We start from the raw sequence: 22,463 nt of genomic DNA on the forward strand, positions 1-22,463 counted from the left end.
GCAGAATTTAAGAGGAGTGACAGCTTTCTTCTCCCTCTGTCCAGTGAAAATAATAATTTAATTCCTGAACTATCCACAGCAAAGCCAAAGCTCCCAGCTTCACAACTTGTATTAGAATGTATCTGCCATGTTTTCTGTCTTTATCTTTACCCTTCCCTTTCTACTTTTGCAGTTCTGTTCTCACTTCTGTACTTTTCCCCTCCCAAAAAACAGCCAGAGATGGAAAGCTATAGAAGATCATACAGTTATTCTTAGCAGTGAAAATTTTTATTTGTGTAATAAAAGAAACAGAAACTATCCATGTTAGAGGGGTTAATCCCCTCCCCAAATTATCACAAACTCCACTTAACAGCTGTAAAATTCCTATACCAGTTTGACTCATAAACCTACTTGTTGCCACACAGTTCAAGAGATGCCCCTGTTATAGAGGGGTAAAACTGGTGACTGAACAAGCAGGTCTGTCACAAAGGAAGGTCAGATTTGCACTGTCAGTTTTCTTTTTTTTTTTCCTGTGTGTGTGGGCTTTTTTGTCTGAAAACAGATTCAGCTCCTAAGATGAGAGCTACAGCTAAAACAAGCTTTACATGTTCAGTTTGGTTGACGGGCTCACCGTGGTCAAAAAGCTTTAATATCGAACACATCTGTTTCAATTCCAACTGCTTTGGTGGAATCTCAAAAAATTCCACTTATTTCAAGGTTAATTACTGGACTATTAAACAAAGACTCAGAAGATATGGGGTTTAGTGCACAGATCTGTTAATTATAACCAAAAAAGCTGGATATGTAACAACTATATTCCTCCCTCATCTACTATATAAAAGGCTACTAACAATTCTGTGGAGCCTGTTTCTGAGGGCCTTTACAAAGGAAGTAGAATTACCATGAAAGTAATATTAGCAGAAGTCAACTGAGCTGCTAATAGAGCTGGTGTTCATGCAACTGGATCTAAGAAGAAATGGATAAACTTTAAAATCTAAGACGAGCAATTTAGCTTGCTTTGTTGTTCCTATATTGAATTTTATAATCTGAAATTCATCCCTTTTCCTTGCAAGATAAGAAATAGGTGCCTATTAATAGCCTGAAATTTCACAAGTTTCATTGCCCTGGAGTCCCAGGCTACTCCTTGACAACTTTTCCATTAAGAGAATCTTCATAAGATTCTCTCCTTTTCTGCACAGAAAGAATCAGATCTCCAGGTATGAGACCAGACTTGTTTTCTAAGAATGCTAAACTCCTAGAGATCACTTAATTCTGTCAGCAGTAAAACTTGAGAGCATACAGAGAGCTATTCTGCATGTTATTTTCACATGATCTCTCCTAGCATCAAAACTAAGTTTGTGCAGAAGGGTAAAAAGTACAAATCCACAGGCAAAAGGAAAAGTTATATTCTGCACCACACTAATAGTTCAGGTGCTACTTGAAGATGATTTGTTTACCTTGAGTTTTGACTTTACATTGTTGTCAAAGAAACTGCAGTGTACATCAAGTCTCTTTTCAAAGATTCAACAGCTGCTTAAGGTGATTAAAAAATAAAAGGAAAAAAAAAAGATGAAAAAACGCAATGGTTGCTTCCCTGTTAGGAAAGCAGATAACGCTCTTTCACAAGATTACTTTATCCCATATGCCCAACCTTGTCAGATTCATAATCCTCTCTTTGTTAGGTACAGGATAACATCTGCTTACATTGCCCAATTCCAAGCCAGCTCCATGAGGCTGGAGCTCCTCTCCTGCAGCCTTCAAAGGCTGATTAACTGCAAGAGCAGGTGCAGCTCCCACAGGCTTCTCTTGATGGCTCTCCCCTCTCCTGGAACTCGCCTTCCACACTCTCCCCAGATACTTGTATTAAAAGGCTCCAATATCAACACATCTGAGGCTACTGAGTTTTAGATCAAATATATTTCCTGTTCTCAGCTTTGCTCAACTATTTCAGTTTTGCTTCCATGTGCTGGTGTTGTGCTTGCAAGCACACTCTGCACTTTGATGGCACTGTGGGCTCTACAAAACCAACATAAGAGCAAGAAAAGGCAAGAGTTTCCCCTCTCTGAACCACTGCAGTTGCAGAGATCCTGCCAGGGGCCACTCACAGCGACCTTTGCTGACACCACAATAAAGCCCAGAAGGAAGGGATTCTTATTAAGGCCTGCAACACTCAGCTTTCATTGACAAGATGTGTCAATGAAGGAATTTAAGAGATTTAACAATTTTGGTGTCGTGTGAATTATACCTGTATACACTCAATTCACCTTTGCAAAGAGAGGCACCATAACTGTACAGGCCAGAGACACAGGCTGGATCAAACCTCAGTGTCAGAGAATGTAGAATTGTTTAAGTAAAATTTAATGAAAAATAGGAGCCTCAAGCTAAACAGAGGAACTTGATATCACCTGAAAGAAAAGGAATTTTAGGAGTTAAAACACAGTGAGGTAGAGATCTTCTGGTTATTGTTTGTTTCAAATATAACAGAAAACAAAGAAATGCAAGAACAGCATCAAAGAGGTTGCATGAAAAGAGAAAGAAATCAACAAGAAATCATTTAACTTCTCTTCTGTGTAAAAACAGGCCAATAAAAAGATTTTTTGGTGAAGAGTTGCATGATGAACTCTTGGGGGAGCAGTCTTTCATTTGGGTTTGCAGTAAAGTACTGCAATCTGCACAGTTGACTCCATTACAAAGTTTTCCCCAAAACTGAGCAACTTGTAAAAAATCTGATTTTTTGTCTAATTAAAAGAACTAATGACAAAGAAAATGAGGTGCCAGTGTAAAAAACCAAAACAGGGTAGTTCAAGCATTAAAAAGGCAAATATTGATACTACTGACAGTAAAAAAGGAACTGAGATCATATCAGCTGTTTTACTTCTCAGAATCTACAATTCCAGCCCCTTTGTCCCCATGTTGGTGTTTGTAGCCTTGATTGTGCACACAAGGTCTGTTAACTTTAACTCTTTATGCTATAAACTTACATTAACTTCAACAGGACATTCATCTCCACAGATGTGGAATACTCCCAATAAAGATTGCAATTCACAGTCCTGGAGTCCTGATGACTTCAATAATGTATATATTAAGTTTAGGAGTGGTGTAATTCTTTGTAGGATTTGGACCAAACATTAAAATCTCTTCAGGAAAGAGACAATTCCTTTCTGTGTTTTTATACCAGAGCCCTGGTCTTTATTGCAGCTTTTATGAGCCACTATAATTCAAAATTCAACTTCCCTAGATTGCAGAATTTTTTTTCTTATTTCACCTTTGCATTTCATTTTGCGTGCCCTGTACAATCTACAGTGAATATGAAGGACTGTGTTTGCCAAAATAAAGGAAAACAACAAAACACCCTTGTCTGCAGCAGCCACCATTTCTGTCTGGATTGCCATTGATCCAGTGGTATTTTTTCGCATCCATCCCTCCAGATTTATTCTTGAAGAAGCGATAACCAGTCAGAAGAGTTATCACCTTGTCTCCTTGTGGAAATGCATTGCCACCCGAGCCACAATTCATACAGCAAATATCAAGGCCAGCAGTGGAATATCTATGAAACTAAAAGGTGAGAGCATTTCACCTAATGATGAAACAAAATCCACAACAAAATCCCATTACGTGCTTCTTGCTGAGATAGGTTTTTTCCTAATAATTTTTCTCCAAAAGCAATTGGAGCTCATGTTGCTCACACCTGCGTAAGGAAACAAATCAGACAAAAACTCCTCTTTCCCATTGGTGTTATTCATCCACAACTTGCATTATGACAACACGTTTCAGCAATCAGCAGTGTGCTTGTGTTGAACATTTGTTTCAGAAATGGAAGCAGCTAAACCAAAATCAAAGGGAAGTGTTATGTCTTTGATGTAGTTCCATACATTTGTTATGCTGTAAGAGCTAAGGCTGCTACACCCAGCTGATGTCAACGGATTGGTGAAATCCTCTTTTAGACTTTGTGGAAGGAACAATTAAATCCCTGTAGATGTGGCCACAAATGCTTGAGTGAGGCCACATTTTTCAAGCTGTTTAGTTGCCTGGTTTGTTCCTATTGTGTTTCTGGGAGAAGGCCTAAAGACAAGCACTGAGACCAGGATCCAGAGATGAGACAAAGTGAGCTCTTCCAAGCTAGGGGGTTAATCACTGTCAAACTGGGGTACCTGAGCAAGACAACTACCTGATCATTCTTTCTTTCTGTGACCAAAAAAGCAACACCACATGTTGTCTGTGGAAAGAAATGTCACTGTATGATTACTAGATACCCAATTTTGGATGTGACTTTAGACAAAGAACTGAGTTTTTAAATATACTAAACTTGTAACTACATCCCAGCTGACCTAAGACCTAGAGAATATGACCAAAATATTTGCCAGTTCATTTCTATCCCGGCACACAGGAACATTTTCCTGGGCAGAAGGAAATTGAAGCTTGGGAACATATAAACCCTTAAAAGGCAGAAAAGCTCCTGTCACACAGCATTATGAGGTGTAGAAAAAACAACAAAAAAACCCCAAGCAAACCAACAAAAAATCCCAGTGAGCTGTGTAGGCTTTTCCAGGGGGGAAAAATAATAATTCACACAAGTGGCATAATTGTGTATAATATGTAACCACAGGAAATAACTACTTTGCCATGTTCATCCATTCAGAAAGGAGAAAATGGAAGTCACTCAAGCTAATCCTTTTTAGACTTGCACAGAGTGCCTCCTGGTACAGCAGCTCTGGTTTTGTACTGCCAGCTGCGAGTGCTGCTAAACCACCTCCTTGAAAGCTGGTTTTAATTTGGACACATGGAGCCTGTGCACACTATTACAGATGAAAAATGCCCTCCCCACACAGTGCAGCATTCAGCACTCAGATGGCTGAAAATATTTTGCCTCCAATGTGAGAATCACTTGTGCTTCCTCGGAAAGGAACACCATAGGGGTATGTAACATAATGAATGGTTTAGTTCAAGTTGATTAGGCTCCCCTGTTCATCCTGAAAAATAACACCAGAATAACGGGCAAACTCAAGCATATGAGCTACACAGCAAAATAGGAAGGAAAGTGAGTGTACAAGAAAAACAAATGTATATTGTGGAGCTTTTAAACCATTGATGACCCACATAAATATTTTAAGGGGCATAATGTATACTAATATTATTTAATTTTTGGTTTGGTTTGTTTGGACTTTGAGTAACAACAAGAGCACTCAAGAATTCCACACCAGAATGACATGTAATAAAATCACAGTGATTGACAGCATAGGTTTTCAGAAAGAGCAATTAATTCTGAACAGTATTTGCATTACTATGCCTGGTTTTATTGGTGTCCATGGGAGTAGCAAGGAGGTAAGGTTCCCCCCAGCAAGCTTAGGTGCAAAGTAAACAAAATAAGTGGAGATGTGAAAGCTCATTGGTGTTTAACTTCCCCTGGCTCTACACCACACATGAAAAACACCTTTCCCCATGCATGAAAAAGGGTCAGCACTCAATTCCCACGGCAAGTCTTCTGTCACCTGGGCTAGTGTTAGACAGGGGGCAACAGACACCATTCACTTTGTTACTCAACCCTCTGTGCACAGTGTACCATCTCATGCCAAATTCTACCTTAAACTGCCACTTGAAGACATCTCAGACAAGCTGACCAGACAAACTTTGCTTAAACCATATTGTAACAGAACATGAAGTTCCTTCAAAATCAAAGCATGAACTGAATTTCCCTAAAGTACCTTATAGAAAAGATGCAAACGATCTTAAAAAGTCCAAAGCAGCTTGTTTTGATCTGATTGAAGGAAGTATTTACACTGTTCATTTTGGAAAGACCTTTTGTTGAGGGGAATGCACAGTAAACCTTAGAAGTCAAAATAAAAATGCTCAAATTCAATGAAATCTATCAAAGGATCCTTGGGAGAGGTGGGAGAAGGACTGCAGGGGTAGAAGCGTGTTTTGCTGTTAGTTTGTTTTTGTTGAGTGGGTTTATAGTTTGGTTTGAGCTTTTTTGTTTTTTTAATACAACTTCAGGGGTTTTTTTGTTTCGCTCCAACACAGAACTGAGCCAATTTTGAGGTGTAAAAATCTTTCATACATAGAACTTCCTCTGACACAGAGCTCTTGTCTGCAGCATCACACCGCAGTGCTTCATAGTTTGGGGTCTCACTAGAGTATCCAGTAAATGGATTAAATGAATCCATTAAGTGGAGTTGGTTTTGGTGCTTCATAATCCTATCTAGACAATCGATACACACATGCTTCTGACACAACTACTTCATTACAGAGTCTGCAACTGCTTTTGCACCAGTGTTACCTACAGATGCCTTACTCACTGAAGCATTTCTGCAACTGAGGCGTAGCTTGTTAGGAGTGTGTTGATCCTGGCCCCCAATCTGCAGAAAATCCTGCCAGTAGTTGTAGCTTTCTCCACGAGTTTCATACATTCCAAGCCAGAAATCACTGAGCAACACTGCCAGGAACTCGGTCAGGATAAGCTTGAAGGTCTAGATTGCCAAGGGTTTTATTTTTTTTATTGCAATTTTAAAAGGGAAATTTATTATCTAGTATTTTTAAGCCAAGGTGGTTTTGTTTTTTCTTTTTTTTTTTAAAAAAAAACACCAGAATTCTTGTGGAGGAAAATAGCATCTGCAAAAGAAGTTAAATAATAATTTGTGTTTATATGGTACTATGATTTATAATAAAAATTTAAAAGTGCTCTTGAAATGGAAATATTTGGCATGCCATAAGAGACTCATGCTTTCTCAATAGTGATTAGCCTGGTCTGATAAAAACAATTCCTTTACACATAGGAAGGATGAATTCAGGAAAACAGCTAGGGAAAATATTAACCTTTAAGTTATGCACCCACAGGAGAAGTAAGGAAGAAAACAAAAACACACCAGCTCTCAGATATTTGAGAAACAGTGATATGACTGTATTGCAGATCATTTGCAACACTTCTAAGAGAAGGTCATTTGAGCAATAGCTGTGTCAATTTATTGAAAGAGTTAAGATGAACAAAGGATGCTGTTTTGCTATCTTTGTACTGCACAATTCTCCATTCTAAACTCTAGCTGGAAAATCTTCACTTATTGCTGTTCATGGCTAATTCATCACCAAAATCCTGCAGCATCAACATGGAAGAGAAGATCAACCACGCTCCCTAAAAAAATGTGGTTTTTTGGTGGAAGAGGGGAGTCCTTTGAGAGGTTCAGTGCATTTATCACTTTGAAGAGGATTTCACTTCTAATTTTCTAACTCTAGAGGTGCAGATTTTTAAAAGCTGTGACTGTTCTTGCTCAGCCAGCTGCTCCGCTCCATATTTCAGACGGACATTTTGAGTTGGCTACAAATTCAAGCCCTTTAAACACTGTGGCAGTCAGGTGCTGGTTCATACAGCAAAACTGGTCCAGATGAGGAGGTAGATCCTTCAGAATCTGGATTCTTATGATCTCTACTAACATACACTTTAGGATGAACCTGGACAAGCTGGAGAGATGGGCTGATTCCAATGGGATGAGGTTCAACCAGGCCAAGTGTCGGGTCCTGCACTTTGGCCACAACAACCCCCTGCAGCTCCAGGCTGGGCCAGAGTGGCTGGAGAGCAGCCAGGCAGGAAGGGACCTGGGAGTTTGGATTGGCAGGAAGCTGAACATGAGCCAGAGTGTGCCCAGGTGGCCAAGAAGGCCAATGGATCCTGGCCTGGATCAGGAACAGTGTGGCAGCAGGAGCAGGGAAGTGATTCTTGCCCTGAACTGGGCACTGCTGAGGCCACCCCTGGAGTGCTGTGTCCAGTGCTGGGCCCTCAGTTCAGGAAGGACATGGAGGGGCTGGAGCAGGTCCAGAGAAGAGCAGCGAGGCTGGGGAAGGGACTGGAGCACAAGTGCTGTGAGGAGAGGCTGAAAGAGCTGGGGCTGTTCAGCCTGGAGAAGAGGAGGCTCAGGGGAGACCTCCTCACTCTCTACAACTCCCTGACAGGAGGGGGGAGCCAGGTGGGGGTTGGTCTCTTCTCCCAGGCCATCAGCAGTAGGACAAGAGGGCTTGGTCTTAAGCTGTGCCAGAGGAGGTTTAGGTTGGATATTAGGAAGAAATTTTTTACAGAGGGAGTGATCAGACATTGGAAAGGGCTGCCCAGGGAGGTGGTGGATTCACCGTTGCTGGAGGTGTTTAAGGACAGACTGGATGTGGCATCAGTGCCATGGCCTGGGAACCACAGTGGGGTTGGTTGAAAGGTTGCACTTGGTGATCTCGGAGGTCTTTTCCAACCTTGTTGATTCTATGGTTCTATGACTCTTTTTCTTGTTTGTGGAAAGGACAAGACAGTCTCAGTGTGTCCGTGCACACCAAGAAATAACTTTTAGCAGTGAGCTACCCAATGTACTAAACAAGGTACATTCATCACCCACCTACTGCTTCCTACCTAAAACAAGGAAAACTTCCACCTTCTCTTTCCATACCTAATCTTCTTTCCCCCATGGCCACATCAAAGAGTAAAGCAGCACTTCAACTGTCATCTAATGTAAAGAATGTCTCTCCAAACATGGATTCATTCCATTATGGACATAAACAAGCTTGGGCTCCTAGTGGTTATTCTAACACATTTCACTTAGCAAGTGGCTGCCTCAGCATCACCTCGTTAGTTACCGTGGATCACAAAAGTAATAAATGTCTATTACCATTTTAATCTGAATTTAGACAATAGTATCTTGAACAAAGAGGATACTACAGCTACCAGAGAATTATAATCTAACTCGGGCTGTCATGATCCCATCTCCTGCTCAAAGTGGGGATAACTTCAGTGCCAGATAAAATTTCTCAGCTTTGTTCCAGAGAAGTTTTGAACTTCTCTGAGGTTGAGGATAATCTATAAGTGAACTGCATACCCTAATAAAGTACAAAACTGTGCATAAACAACCAGGGGATTTTAATCAGAATTTATAGGTTAGCAGGTCTTTTCTATGTAGCAGTTTTGATTAAAAGACCTGACACTATCTCATACTTTGTTTTAGGTGTCTATATTGAGCTTTCAGTGATTAACAAAAGGTGAAAAGGGAAATTGCATCCTGTTTTGAGGTTCCAAAGCTGTGCACATCTCTAATAATCCTATTTAATCAGATTTTCTCTATTTAGTTTTTAAAATTGAAGATTCACTACTATGGCATATGTCAGGGGTATCTATTTTCCTTTTGCAACTAATCAACAATTGGGTAAATCTCATGGGAGTAGGTTTCTGTTACCATTTTTCTTTAGAAAATTATTTTGTAGACAAAGAAACACAAAACTTCTGCCCTTGCATGAGTCTCTTTTCTAGAAAATGGAAGAATATCCTATTGAAGCTGCATAGAAATGATCCTATTATATGTGAACCGTTTAGAGCACAGTGGCTTCCTAACAATTAGAGCTTTATGTGTTTTGTTCACAGCTTATATAAAAATTCTCAATAGACTATTTGCCCTCTCCTTCTCCCACAGAAAGTTTGAAAAGACATCAGTAAAGATTCTTTATGGCATCTAATTTATTCTCTTGAAATTACCTGCAATTCCTTAGTAAAAGAGACATTTTCAAATGAATTATCTCTTTGCCAATTACAACCTCTCTCATCATGTTCTGGCTCTGCAAGAGCACCAACATGACAACTTCTCCTGGTTAGGAAAAAAGGCAATGTGTTTTTTCTTATGGCAGTTTGATTTTGTTTCCAAATTCACAAGTCAGCCTTTGTAAACTGTATTCAGAATTCAGGTAAAACCACTTAGTTTTACAGTCCTCTGTAATATACCTTTGAAGACCACAGAAGCATGGAAATAGGGAGATGGTGGTGATCTCTCTCCCATAAAGCAGCTAATTACATGATCATCTTGAACTCTCTGAAGTCAATTACTGTAATTACTGCAACTATTGTGTTGTCATATTTCATTTGGAACAAAATGGTAGCATGAGAGAAAACTGCCAAATATGGTGCTGCAGACTTTTTGCACTTTATAGAAATGTGTTTAAAATGAAAGCTTCTGTCAACCCCATAAACTGTCCATAAGCTCAGGATGCACCATCCTTTGTCACAGTGCTCCCTGCTAATTAAACCCCTGTGAAATGTAATAACATTAAACAGAGGGAGAAGGCTCAACTTCAGTATTTCAGACACAGCCCCAGCAGTACAAAGAACACAGAAGAGGTGTCAGCACTGTCCAGGAGGCAGCCTGAGGATCCATTTCATTTTCCTCCCAGACAGAACAGTTATTCAGTGTCATCTCCCACCTTCAATTCCACACACCTCTGCTAGAAGCCCTGCACAAACAGGAGATATTCAGCCATCACCATGGGCAACCAGTGACCCCCAAAAGAGAAAATTGCACTGGATAAAAACTTTTCCACCCTCAAGAGGTTTTCAGGAGTTTGCTTGGCTTAAACCATAAGCTTGAATAACAAAAACATTATAATACAAGGTTAACCTCAACTTCATCCTGATGGAACTATTTATCTGTCATACAAAGATAGGTGTATTCTCTGTGGGCAGCTTTTTTTAAGGGCACATACGCAAGCTATTTTCTCACTACAGTGAGGATGTCTAAATAAATCTCTTACAGGCAAGTAATAGGAAATATTTCAGCTCCAGATGTCTACACTCAACTATTTCCCAACCTTCAGGAAAGCCAGTGAATGTCTAAAAGTATTAGCACTTCTAAAAGAACAAAGAGAGAGACATTTACCAAACACAGTGATAACAACCTCTGCATTAGCCCTTGTTCTAACTTCAAACACAAACTCCTCCAATACTCATTGCCACACAATCTGTGCCACTCTGTATACTCCCATTCTGTGTTTTGCTTCCTTGAAACAGGCTACAGAAGGTGATATAGGCAGTAATTTTTCCAGGTTTTAAGATGCCATAAATATTTAAGCCTCTCTCCTGTAACTGCCTACCTCAGGAAAGGCTGAGCAGATTCTCCAAGGAGCAATACTGGAGCAGATATGGAACAGTGGGCTGTGCCTGGGGACCTGTGCATTGCATTTTGATTTTAGTGCCACTGTGGTCACCAGAAACGTGCTGGGCCTGTGTACATGGGGCCTGGCAAAAATTCTTTTGAAAACTGTTGCACAGGGCATCCTTTGTGCCCCATCAAGCCTTTTAAACACTGGTCCTTATTCAAGTACAATGTCACATCCCAGAATAACTATGACAGACTGGCACACTCTCCACAAAGGTAGAGACTTGGATTTGAAATCATTCACCTTTAGCATGTCGGGCCCTGTTAAAGGAGTCAATGCAAAGAGAGAGCAGGGCTAAAACCCTTCTTCTGTCACAGTTCACTTCCTAGCCCTTCTCCCCATCTGTGTCACACAGGAATGATAAAGCAACAGATGTCAGCAGGGCTTTGGTAACAGATGACATTATCCAAGATTAATGAAGAACACATTTTTTCTAAGGAATTATAGAGAAACTCAAAATTGATAATAATTTTTCGGTGCTGGCTTCAAGCAATTCAGGATTTCATGCTTAGGGTCTAAAAGACAACATAAAATATTAAAAAAAAATCAGAACCACCGCAAATTAAAGAATATTGTCTGTAATCTCAAATGAGGTAGGCAGCATTACCACTTTTTCTAAGAAAACTCAGGAACTTTGTCTGCCTTTTTAAACTACTTCCTGAAGACATGGGCAATAGAAGGCCTGTAGAAGTTTTGATGGTTTTTTTTTTCCTTTTTCATATCATTATTTTGAGATAACTCTGTTAAAGAGAGCATTTCAACAGATGAAGGACAATGCAGCACTTTTATACTGACATGCATGATAAAATAAATAGTTTTCATTCCATGGAATTAAATTTATTCCATGTTCTCACAATGCCTACTTAATAGTTTTGGGACTGTGTGTGTGTTTCCCTTAGAAGAGAAAAGCAGAATGCACTCCTCCATTTTTTTCTCCTCCTGGATCTAATTAATCTCTAATTTAAATGCAAAGGCCAATCCAGGTTGCTCCTGAGACACTGTGGGACTCTACTAGGATCTTTTACATTAAGACTTTTTATGATAACGATTATATGATAAAGAGCATCTGGAGTCTAACACAATATTAACACTATTTCTTAAAGGTGTAACCCTGTTTTTTCCCCACTTTAACACTCAACCTTGCTGCACTTACACAGCCTGGCTTAAGGGAAGAGGGTATTTTCTTCCAAGTAGCCTGTATCAGTTAGGACAGTATCAGCAAAGCCTGGTGGGGGGACACCACTTGTTTTAACATCTGCTAGAGAGGAAGTTCTGCATCTTCAGACTCACTTTAGACAACTCCCTACTGTTTCATTATCTTCTCCATTGAAATGATCTGCTATTTGGCTTATGTAATTTGAAAACTAATATCATTAAAGTGTTGAAGACAGCCCCAAAGGGAATACTCTGGCACACAGGCTGTAACACAGTGTTACATTGCAGCCCTTCAGAAAACCTCCATGCCAAGGAGGGAGGCAGTGCTGAGAACTGTGTCAATCTGGAAAAGGACCATTCCTTGTGTGAATCTTCCAGCTGTCCTGATGTCTGATGAAAACTACACACATCCACGTCCTCAGAAATCAGGGAGTCAGGCAGAACATAAGAAAGATGAGGTGGTGTGTTCATTAACCAGATTCCCCAAAGCCTAAGGCTTTAAAGATCACACACTGTCGTTGACTGACACACTTTGGGCTTTCACTCTGCTGTACCCTGTGACAGTTCAATGGAGACAGGTTTTGCTAGATTAAGAACAGTCTAAATTTTGTATTTATTTGATAAGTAGAAGAAACAAGTCAAATTATGATGATGTTATGATCTCCTTCTGCACACAACTAGCTTACAGATAAAGAAATAAAACATTAAAAGTAGGCAATGAGAGGCAAACCCAGGGATTTTCACCTCCAATGTTTAAAGTCCCAAAGATTCATTGATTTATCCACAGCTTGCTTCTTCCTATAATTCTCTCACATATTGCAGCCACTGCACAGGTATCTACCTATGTACCTACCCAATTAACAGAAATGAGCACTTATAAGATTAGATTTTGAAAGATCCAACTTCAAAAAGAGCTTGAAACACAGTTTTTACTATAGATAGTTGAAAAGGGCTAACTCCATTCCTTACTCTTTTTTCAAGTATAGTACAAAATTTTTGTTTCTCTTTTTGATGAAATATTAAACATATGTGTGAAGGAAAGTATCGGGAATACGAAAACGCTTTAAGAAATTTTTTCTAATTATTAGATTATACAACTTGAATAATTTTGTTATACTACCACACGGCTGAAACTGCACCATATCTGTAGAGAAAGTAGGAGGCTAAAAGAACAACGAAGCCACTGTGCATTTTCACATGTGATGAGCTGTTTGTTCCAATGTTTCATCTGTGGTCTTTTTGCTTTACCAATAAGCCAGAAATCTTCACACCTGTACACTGTTATGTCAACATGAACTTATTACAAACAGAAAAATTCTGCTAATTACTGAGTACAGTGCCCATACAGGAAAGCAAAGTGTTTTTCTCCATTACTGTAGCTCTGAGATGAGCTCCACAGCCCACAGGCTATCTTGCAAGAAGAAAGACGCTTTCCAATCTGAGATATAGCTTCAATCTATAATTAATGTACACATAAATGCCTCATTATTTCTGTAGGGACTCGCAGAAGACATTTTAACTGCACATTTTTAACCAAGTAGGACCTATTAGCCAGCAAACTGAAGCACATTATCAAGAAACTTCTGTCCTCAGTGATCTTGAGCTGAAAAGGCTTCCTGAAGCCACAAGGAAACCAAGGAGTTGAGCACTCACTACCACGAAAAAGTCAGTGGGCTCATAGTGCAATTCTGGATTCTCCCAGTGTCAGGCTAATGCACATGGTCTCAGATTCATGTTCCATGTTTGCACCTGTTATGTTCAGTGAATGAAACCAATAATACCCATTTTGATTACTTTTCTAATGCCATGTTGTGGGGGAGTTCATACACTTCCTGAGGAATAACATATAACTGAAGAGGAGTAAGACAAGTAATCTCTTAGGAATGCTTTCAAAGGGAAAGAGAGCAATCACATGAGACCCAAGACTATAAAACATTAATAAAAATATGTAAAATTCTGTGCTAAAGACTTGGTACAACTTGACTTAAATCAGCAGAATAAATTTCATTAATTTCTAGGTCTAAAATTATTTACTCAGTTTAGAGTATTTCCATAGTCAAAGGTAGTGACAGGAAACAAAAAACCCCTAAGCATCATGATAATATCTGACCATCATTTAGATGCAGTCATTCTCTAGAGAAATTAATGTAGCCTCCAGACAAACAAGAGTGCTCAAATTTATGTTAGAGGTATTCTTCGCTTTCCAAAGTCAGAGCAGGCCATTAAATGTGACTGTATAAAACCAATATCCAAAGTTCCATTGCTTCTTAAAGAATGAGGGTGGAAAGGTCCCCTGGAAAAGTAAAAAAAACCACCTCTTTTTATATCTTTCCACTCCAATTCTTCATGCCACTAGATGTCAAAATGAATGTAAGGACCTTTCAGGAACCAGCTTTAACATATAACTAAATTGAAGTCTTGGGGTTATAAGTAGGCCAAGAGCCAGAATCATTAGTTTTATTTTCAGTTAAATCTCTTGATAGGATTGCATGACACTGGAAATTTAGTTTCTTAAATGTGCTTTGTATGTGACTTCTTTTTCCCTATGATATTTATATAAACTATATTTTTTAGAGGGAAGACACTAGAAAAAGTAATTGTTGCATGATTTATATTGTGCTATTAGAAAAATGATCAGACTTTATAAAGATAAACCAGCCCATTGTTCTCAATATGTCCATTATAATCTAGCAGGTGATTAAGGACTTACTATTCCATTGCCACCTATAATTATAGGCAATCTGCTTCCCTGCATTGTCCAATAAGTGGTTGATACTATTTGACAGCATTCCTACCCTTAGGTAATGCCAGGAGGTCAGTGGGACTAATGAAACATCTGAAAAAAGCAAAAGAGGTCTAGTTAATTTAGCCAAGTGTTTCTTTACTTTGTATTTACTGTGGTTTTCATACTTACAGGACTGTGCAGTTTCATAAAGCAAAAGACAACTTATGTTTGTGTGTGATTTTGGCTCAGGATTTTTGAGTGGAGAAAAATGAAGTCAGTATGTCAGCTATGTCATTCAGGACTCAAAATGGCCAGAGCAAAGCATCTGAAATCCTTTCTATCATATGGTGACATTATCAGGCAGAAAATCTTGGAGAATTTTAGATATTCTTTTACTTGAAATGATCATTAATTTAAATGATATCTTCCTCGACAGTATGTTCATCCCTGCATATAATAAAATTCAAGGTCTTTCATTTTAAAAATCCATTGTCAATATTTTTGAAAAATTGTAAGGATATTAATTTGTGTCTGTACTTTAATCCTGCCTGCTTAGGGAAGAACCACAAAACCTAAGGAACCATTTCCCAAAGGAAAAACCAAAAAAAATGGTGAACTACCCTCCACTGAGAAGTACAGGAAAATGTACAGCCTCTGGCAAGGGATTCCAAGAGTCCAGTTTGTCCTTCAGGCAATGGAGGGAAATCTGCATTACAGTAGGATTCATGATTGACTGGGGAATACTGGTCAGAATGGTGACATCATCTGCCAGTCAAGGCAAGAGGCACCTAAAAGAGAAACCTTTTTCCAATTACATGCCTTTGGGAGTGGGGTTAGTGATATGCTCAATATTCCCCTGTACAAGGCAATCTCCAGGTTTTGTCATTTCTGGCAGTTTTCCAACCACAAATGGCACATGGACAGAGTTCTAGGTTGGAAAGAGGCCATGATCAAGACCTGTGCTTCATGCCAGGCTACATTAAGGGGCTAAATCTAAGTCCATGTTTAAGGAGTGATTATACTACACTGAAGGTAGAGCCAAAAGGATTTCTTTGGTTCCTTTAGCAAGTTACCAGTTGATTTCACAGGATCAGACCTCAGAATTATAAGCCAACCTATCTCTAGTTTTCCTGTCTCCACGTCCCTTCCCAGCCCACACAACCTTCTGGGAAAACGATCACAGTGCCATAGAATCATTTAGGTTGGAAAAGTCCTCTAAGATCATCAAGCCCAATTTGTCCCCCAGCACCAACAAATCCACCACAAAACCTCGTCCCCAAGTGCCACATCTACACATCTTTTAGGTCCCTCCAGGGATACTTGCAAAAATTTACTGCTTTGCCAACCAAGTGCAACACAGACTGTTTGTTCCTTTCTTTTTCCAGCACCTCATTATGTATTTGAACATTGTTCTTATGTCCTCTTCAGACTTAATTGTTAGAAGTAAAAGCAGCCCTTGCTTTCTCAAACAAGCTTCCATAAATGCAGTTCAGCATTCTGCTCAGCACATATGGCCTAAGGAATAAATAAATAATAAAGACATTTGCCCAGCCATGTCCACCTTGTCATTCTGCAGAGAGATGCTGCCCTCAGACACTTTGGAGGGTGATGTTTTGTTGTGGTATCAGGCATGTAACTCATAATTATTGATACAAATGAGATACTAAAACCACCAGGTGGTAAAAGATGTGATACCAACCTGTGCCCTTCAAGTCTTGTCTCCACTGTTTCTGTCCTGTCCCTTTGCTTGAACGTGGATAACAAAACTGAAAGGTCTTTTCTGCTCACCCACAGCAAGGGCTACAAGCCAGCCATGCTCCTCCTTCCCCTCCTCTCCCCACTGCCCGCTCCCTCAGGGCAGGAGCACATCTCTCCATCTCCAGGAGAGTGAGGGAACACACCTGGGATACCTGGGAGCAGAGTGGAAGCTGTGATACCTGGCAGGGGCTGCACTGAACTGGCACCAAAATGTCCTGAACGACTCAAACACCTTGTCCATCATTACCTGACATCACCTTATGTTGTTTCTCTCTTAACAGCAAGAATTTCAAACCACTTAAGATACTTCCAGAATTACTAAAAATGTCTGATTGAGTGCTGCTACTACTAGATAACTCATTCTTCAGTTTTGAAAAATACTCAAAAAGAACCCTTATGATCAAAATCAAAACTTGTGTTATCATTTCATATCTTACATCCAAAAAATGTCATTTAAAATAGTATTTGTTTTTTACTTTTCATGTTTATTTGCTGTTTTGCTTAAGATTTTATTTCAGTTTCACCTTCTATCAAGATGGACTTAAAAATGTGATCTGAGGTAAAATTTAATATGCACAATAAAATTTATCGTGTAGCTGAACAAAAAGTCACTGCACCAAAAATGGTCCAGTCCAGCAGTTTTCTAAATGATGTAGGAGAAAAATAATGGGGCAGAGTAGCAGAAGCCTGACCCTATTCCCATAAGACTGTAAGATTTATCACCTACATAAGCAGAATGCTACAGAAAAGAGATCTATTGACCACAGCAATAACTCACAGCCCAGTAAAGCTAGCTGAGATGCTGGTCTGGTATTTGCTGATAGTACCTTTATTATGTGGCACTCACAATTTTTTTTAAATAGCTTTGCTCAACAAGTTACTGTTTTTAATATTATGCACCACCTACTCTCTTTTAGCCACTTATTTACAGTACTGATATTCAGGAGAGGGGGGGAGTTGCAGGGAAGGATTTATAGGAGCGGGGATTTACTGTTTGAATTAAAAACTGTGTTGTCGCAATTGTGGATTTCAGGAGAGGGGGAGCTACAGGCACATGCTATGCTGGCATAACAGAAATATTACTCAGAACAGAAATATGTTTGCATAATACCTTCTATTTGAATAGAATATTTACTGGGGAAATGAAAAATAGAAAAAAAAAGTTAGAAAACTGCTATCACTTGCAATGCACGGACTGAATTTTTGCTGGTTTGGATAGATGCAGGGAGATACTCAACCAGCTTTGTTAGGCAGACCATTTCTTCAAGGGCTTGGAGACCAAGGGTCCAAGATCCTTAAGTTATTATCCAGCACTAGAAGATGACACAGAGGGCACTGTCACAAGAGGAACTGGTGACAGAGCCCTAAGTGTAACTCTCTCCTGGGAATTCTGCTGCCTGTGCTCCAGGTCAGCGCTGCCAGAGCACCTCAGAGTGCTGTGAAAAGAGCTCTGAGAAGCTGGAACTGGCCATGTTTGCTTCAGAGCTGCTTTTAACTCAGGTCATCCATCCTTAACCTCTACCTGAGCTCCACAGGAGCTGTGCCTGGGACACCAAGGCTGGACCCTGCCTTGGGCCCTAATCCATATCTAGAATTATCCTAGAGAAAGGTGATTTTCTTCCATCAACCTTTACCTACAGTGTAGCTATTTTAGTCCAGCAAGAGAGTAAAACACCCAAGATGGACTGAAGAAACAGCCCTAGTCTCTATTCCCTTCTCCATCTCCACAGTCTCAGCATCAGAGATGCTTCCTGTATTGTCTAAGAATTTAAAAGAAGATGCAATGGGGTTTGGAGGTCCTAAAAAACTACAAGATATAACAAAACATCTACTTACGATACTTTAAAAGTTATTTCAATTATTTGTTAAGGGGATTAGTACAAATATCAAATACCACAGATTTGTAACTGAGAGACCAGAAGCTTCTTCCAAAAGGATTCTTGGCTTTAGCCGCATGAAAACATGCTGTAAGCAAACCAAAAATGTGAACATGCTCTAGACCAGGACAAATACAGTGACAGAAGTGTCAGCAGCTCCACTGCTCAGCTGGTGCTCTGGTCCCCCAGAGAACACCCGGAGCACGTCAGGGAGCAATGGCACAGCCCAGGTTGGATGGGACTGGGAGAGATCCGCCGGTCCCACGTGTGGTGGGAAAGGGAGCCTGGATGAGCTCCCTGCCAACCCTGCCACCAACACCAGCAGGGATGGGCTGTCCTGAGGAGTGATTCTGTCACCACAGCACACGTTGGGAGGGGTCTGTGTCTCCGTGTGCGGGAGCGCCTGGAAGGCAGGAAGGTGTGAGGAATCTCCAGAGGGACCTGCATCCCACATCCCTTCACTGTGTGTGGGGAGAGGGGGGACCTTCACAGGGGAAATGGGGACAAACTGCCTCAGGAGAGGGTTTGTTGGACTTAGAGCTATTAGAGATTCCTAAAATACAGACACTGAGGAAAGGAATCAAAGTGGTTTCCACACTTCTCTCTGGCAAACTACAGCTGCTCTCTGAACTTTCATGACCACTTGCAATCTCACACGTCACCTTAAAAGTTTGGTAAAATTCATGCCTGAAAATATAAAACCACGTGGTGAAATGCATCCATGGAAATACTTCTCAGAACACAGTGAAGACACAATGTCATATACTCAATATACATATTTATTAATACACCACCAGCCTTTAGGGGTCTTCTCCCTGTATTTTCTCCTATAAACCCAGCACTTTTTGACAGGAATCCTTTAAATTTGCAGGGGGAAAGTGTGCAAAAGCCTGAAATTATTATGCTTTTCCACATGAAGCTCTATTTTCACTGCTCCTTTGAAACAAAGAAAAGCGCAGAGACAGTATGAAATAGGAAAAGCTCCTCTCTGACTACCAAAGGTAGACTACTTTCTAAATTAGGAACAAAAATATTTTCATTTCTAGCATGGCCTGGATGTGAATTCCTCCCAAAAGTTGTGTACAGTTACCTTTACCATAGAACAGTGATCCTCATCAAGAAACAAAACCCAGCCTCTATTCTCTGAACTCTGAAGATCCACTTGACAACACAAGTCATGTGTGGGAAAAGATCGATGCTCACTAAAGGGAGACGTGCAGCTGAGTAATGGCCCAGTTCTACTTTGGCCTGTAACAAGGTTTGAGACCAAGATTTCGTTCAGCGCAGAGGTTCATATTTCACACCAAAGGAAAAAAAAAAACCCAAACCCAAAAAAACCCACAAACCAGCAACTGATCTTTGCTCATGAAAATATAATTGCCTCAGGTAAATCAAGTTACGTAATTAGAGCAACAAAGAAAAATTCTAGCACACAGGGTCCATCTGTTGCCATGTGCATAAATTCTCTATGACTTGCCAAAGTAATTTATCCACCCAGAACACACATCCAAGCCGGCCAATATCTAGTACTGAGCAGAAAGGAAATTTAAAGAAAGGCACATCATTTATCATTACAGACAGCTCAGCAATATTGTGAACAGGGAGCACAATTTCAGTGGAGGGGGAAGAGGGAGTGGGAGAATGAAGATTGGAAATGCTTGCTGAGCTCAGAGCCTGCTGTAACAGCCTGACATGAGGATCTCAAGGGCTACTTCCTCTGAGAAAAGAGCACAGAAAGCCGTGTCTTAACCATTCAACCCTGTCCCAACACATATTGTAATTCGATGAATTGCTATTTTGTGATGGAAAAACTTGCTGCCGGAAAATTTTCGACCGCCCTTGCATAACTTGCAGTGGAATTTAACGTGAAGAATAAACAAACTCACCACTCTATGGCAGTCTTACATGAAGCCTGAAAACCTTTCAGAATTGGCTGTTACAAGAAGCCCACTTTCATATGCTGCATATAAAATCCTACCCCTTCCTCCCCTCACACTTAGAGGAGTTCTTGCTGTGGGGTTCAATGCAGTTACTGAGTACAAAAACCTATCTGACGAATTTTTCAACACACTGTTCAGCTTTTGAGGCTACAAGATGCCAGGGCAAGGCAAGGGTGTACACTACTAGGGGTGATTTCACTATTTGATTCACCCCCATCTACATCAACGAACCAGGTTTAGATGAGAGAGCGTATTGACACGTGGGTATAAACTTTGTCCTACGGAATCTCATTGTACTTTAAAATTAAAGATTTTAGCTCCTGGCATCACAAAACCAGCCCTAAATCCACGAGCAGGCTGTAAACAGTGTCTTTGTGAGGTTTCAGGCTCCCCAGAGCTTATACACAAGACAGTGTTCTGTTGTTCTTGATGATGCGTCAATGGTGATGCCCAGTGAGATACTTGGAGGCAAAGAGGACGTAAGGCAGCTCCAGATAGGAGAGATAATAGGAGCTGTGGGGAGTAAATTTTACTGGAGGCAGATTTTAAACAAGTAGTTTGGGAGATGTCTGTATTTTCAGGAGCTATTTCAACAGAACTGCCTCCAGCACAGTCCTGGATGAAAGCACAGTTGCAAGCTGCTGAACGTGAGCCCTGGTTACCCTGTTCCTACCACACTTTACAAGTCTTATTCAACTTTGTAAGTGAGCACAGGCCCTTCTGCTTCCTCCCTCCTTTTGGAGATGCTCTGGCAGAGGCAGCCTTTCTGTCTACAATGAGACACTTTCACCTTTCCTGGCTGTGGACTAGAGAAGGAAAATCAGCAATCATTTGACTGTGTGCACGGTCAGGGATGCAACAAAATTCTCCTCCTGCATGCGTGCCAAAGGAGTGTGTTTTCAGTTCTTAATTTCTGAGAGGTCCTTGATTTTCCCATTTCAGTTTCTGAGACACAGAAATATCCTTGCCCTGGAGCTAAGTTCAGAAAAATAAGCCAGCTGCACAAGAAAAACTAGATTATTGAAATACATGTCTCCTTTTTAGTTGTGCTAGAAAACTTAAATAACTGTACAATACATGTTTTAGCTTTCATGAGATACCAAAAGCCTAAAGTACCACGCTCAAACAGAGACAACACATTAAGGAACAGAAAAAAAAATGGAGGAAAGAAAATCTGAACCCAAAAATATTCCAACAGAGGAACAATGAAGGACATACTGATAACCAAACATTTAAATAAAAGATAAAATAAAAAGGCAAAGACTGAGCGCAGTCCCCATTGTTCACAAACCAAGGCTTATATCTGCCAGTGCTGAAAGATGAGATCCACTGTCCATTATCCCTGACACTCCAGAACTACCACATGAGCCAAGATGGCATTTCCCTCCCAGGTGCTATCAACCTGCATCCAGCAAAATGGAATGATGCTCCATAATTCTGATCAAGCAGCCAGATTAATCCTGACCAGTCTTCTGTCTGTAGTTCAGGGAATTCCACTCTTTAGATCAAAAAGATGTATTTGCACTGGGAATGTTGTACCCTTTCCAAGGGCATTTTACGAGAACACATTTGACCAATGAGAGTTAAGTCAATCTGATTTAAACAAACAAAAAAACCAAACCGAAAATAAAACCAGAAAGGATAACATAAGAACCAAAGCACAATAAAAAAATACAAACCAAGCAATAACGACAAAACACTCCCCCCAAAAAAGTAAAATAAATCACGACCAAAGGAAAAATTAAATTCAACCTTAAACCAAAGAAAGAACTCATAGCTCTTTTTATCACACCTTGATTCCTTTTCCAGTGGGATGTTCACAAAGCTGGTTAATCCAGATTGTGCATAGTTTCATCAAATGTCAAGAAAAAAAGTAAGCTCAGAACACACTGCTTCTGGCAAACAACAAAACTTCCTGGCTTGCAGGGTCTGAAGTTTAATGTAATGGAGGCAGAAATGACCTTAAAAAACAAAAAGGGCAGAAAATATTTCAGTTTTCAGTGGCTTTGAAAGAGAGTCAGAGATGAGCCTGGCTTTTCCTGAAATAGGCTGTAAGTTTTCACACCACTGACACTTTGTTAA

Source organism: Neopelma chrysocephalum, unplaced genomic scaffold (genome assembly GCF_003984885.1).
Source record: "Neopelma chrysocephalum unplaced genomic scaffold, ASM398488v2 Primary Assembly neopelma1_65b, whole genome shotgun sequence".
Classification (NCBI taxonomy): Eukaryota; Metazoa; Chordata; class Aves; order Passeriformes; family Pipridae; genus Neopelma; species Neopelma chrysocephalum.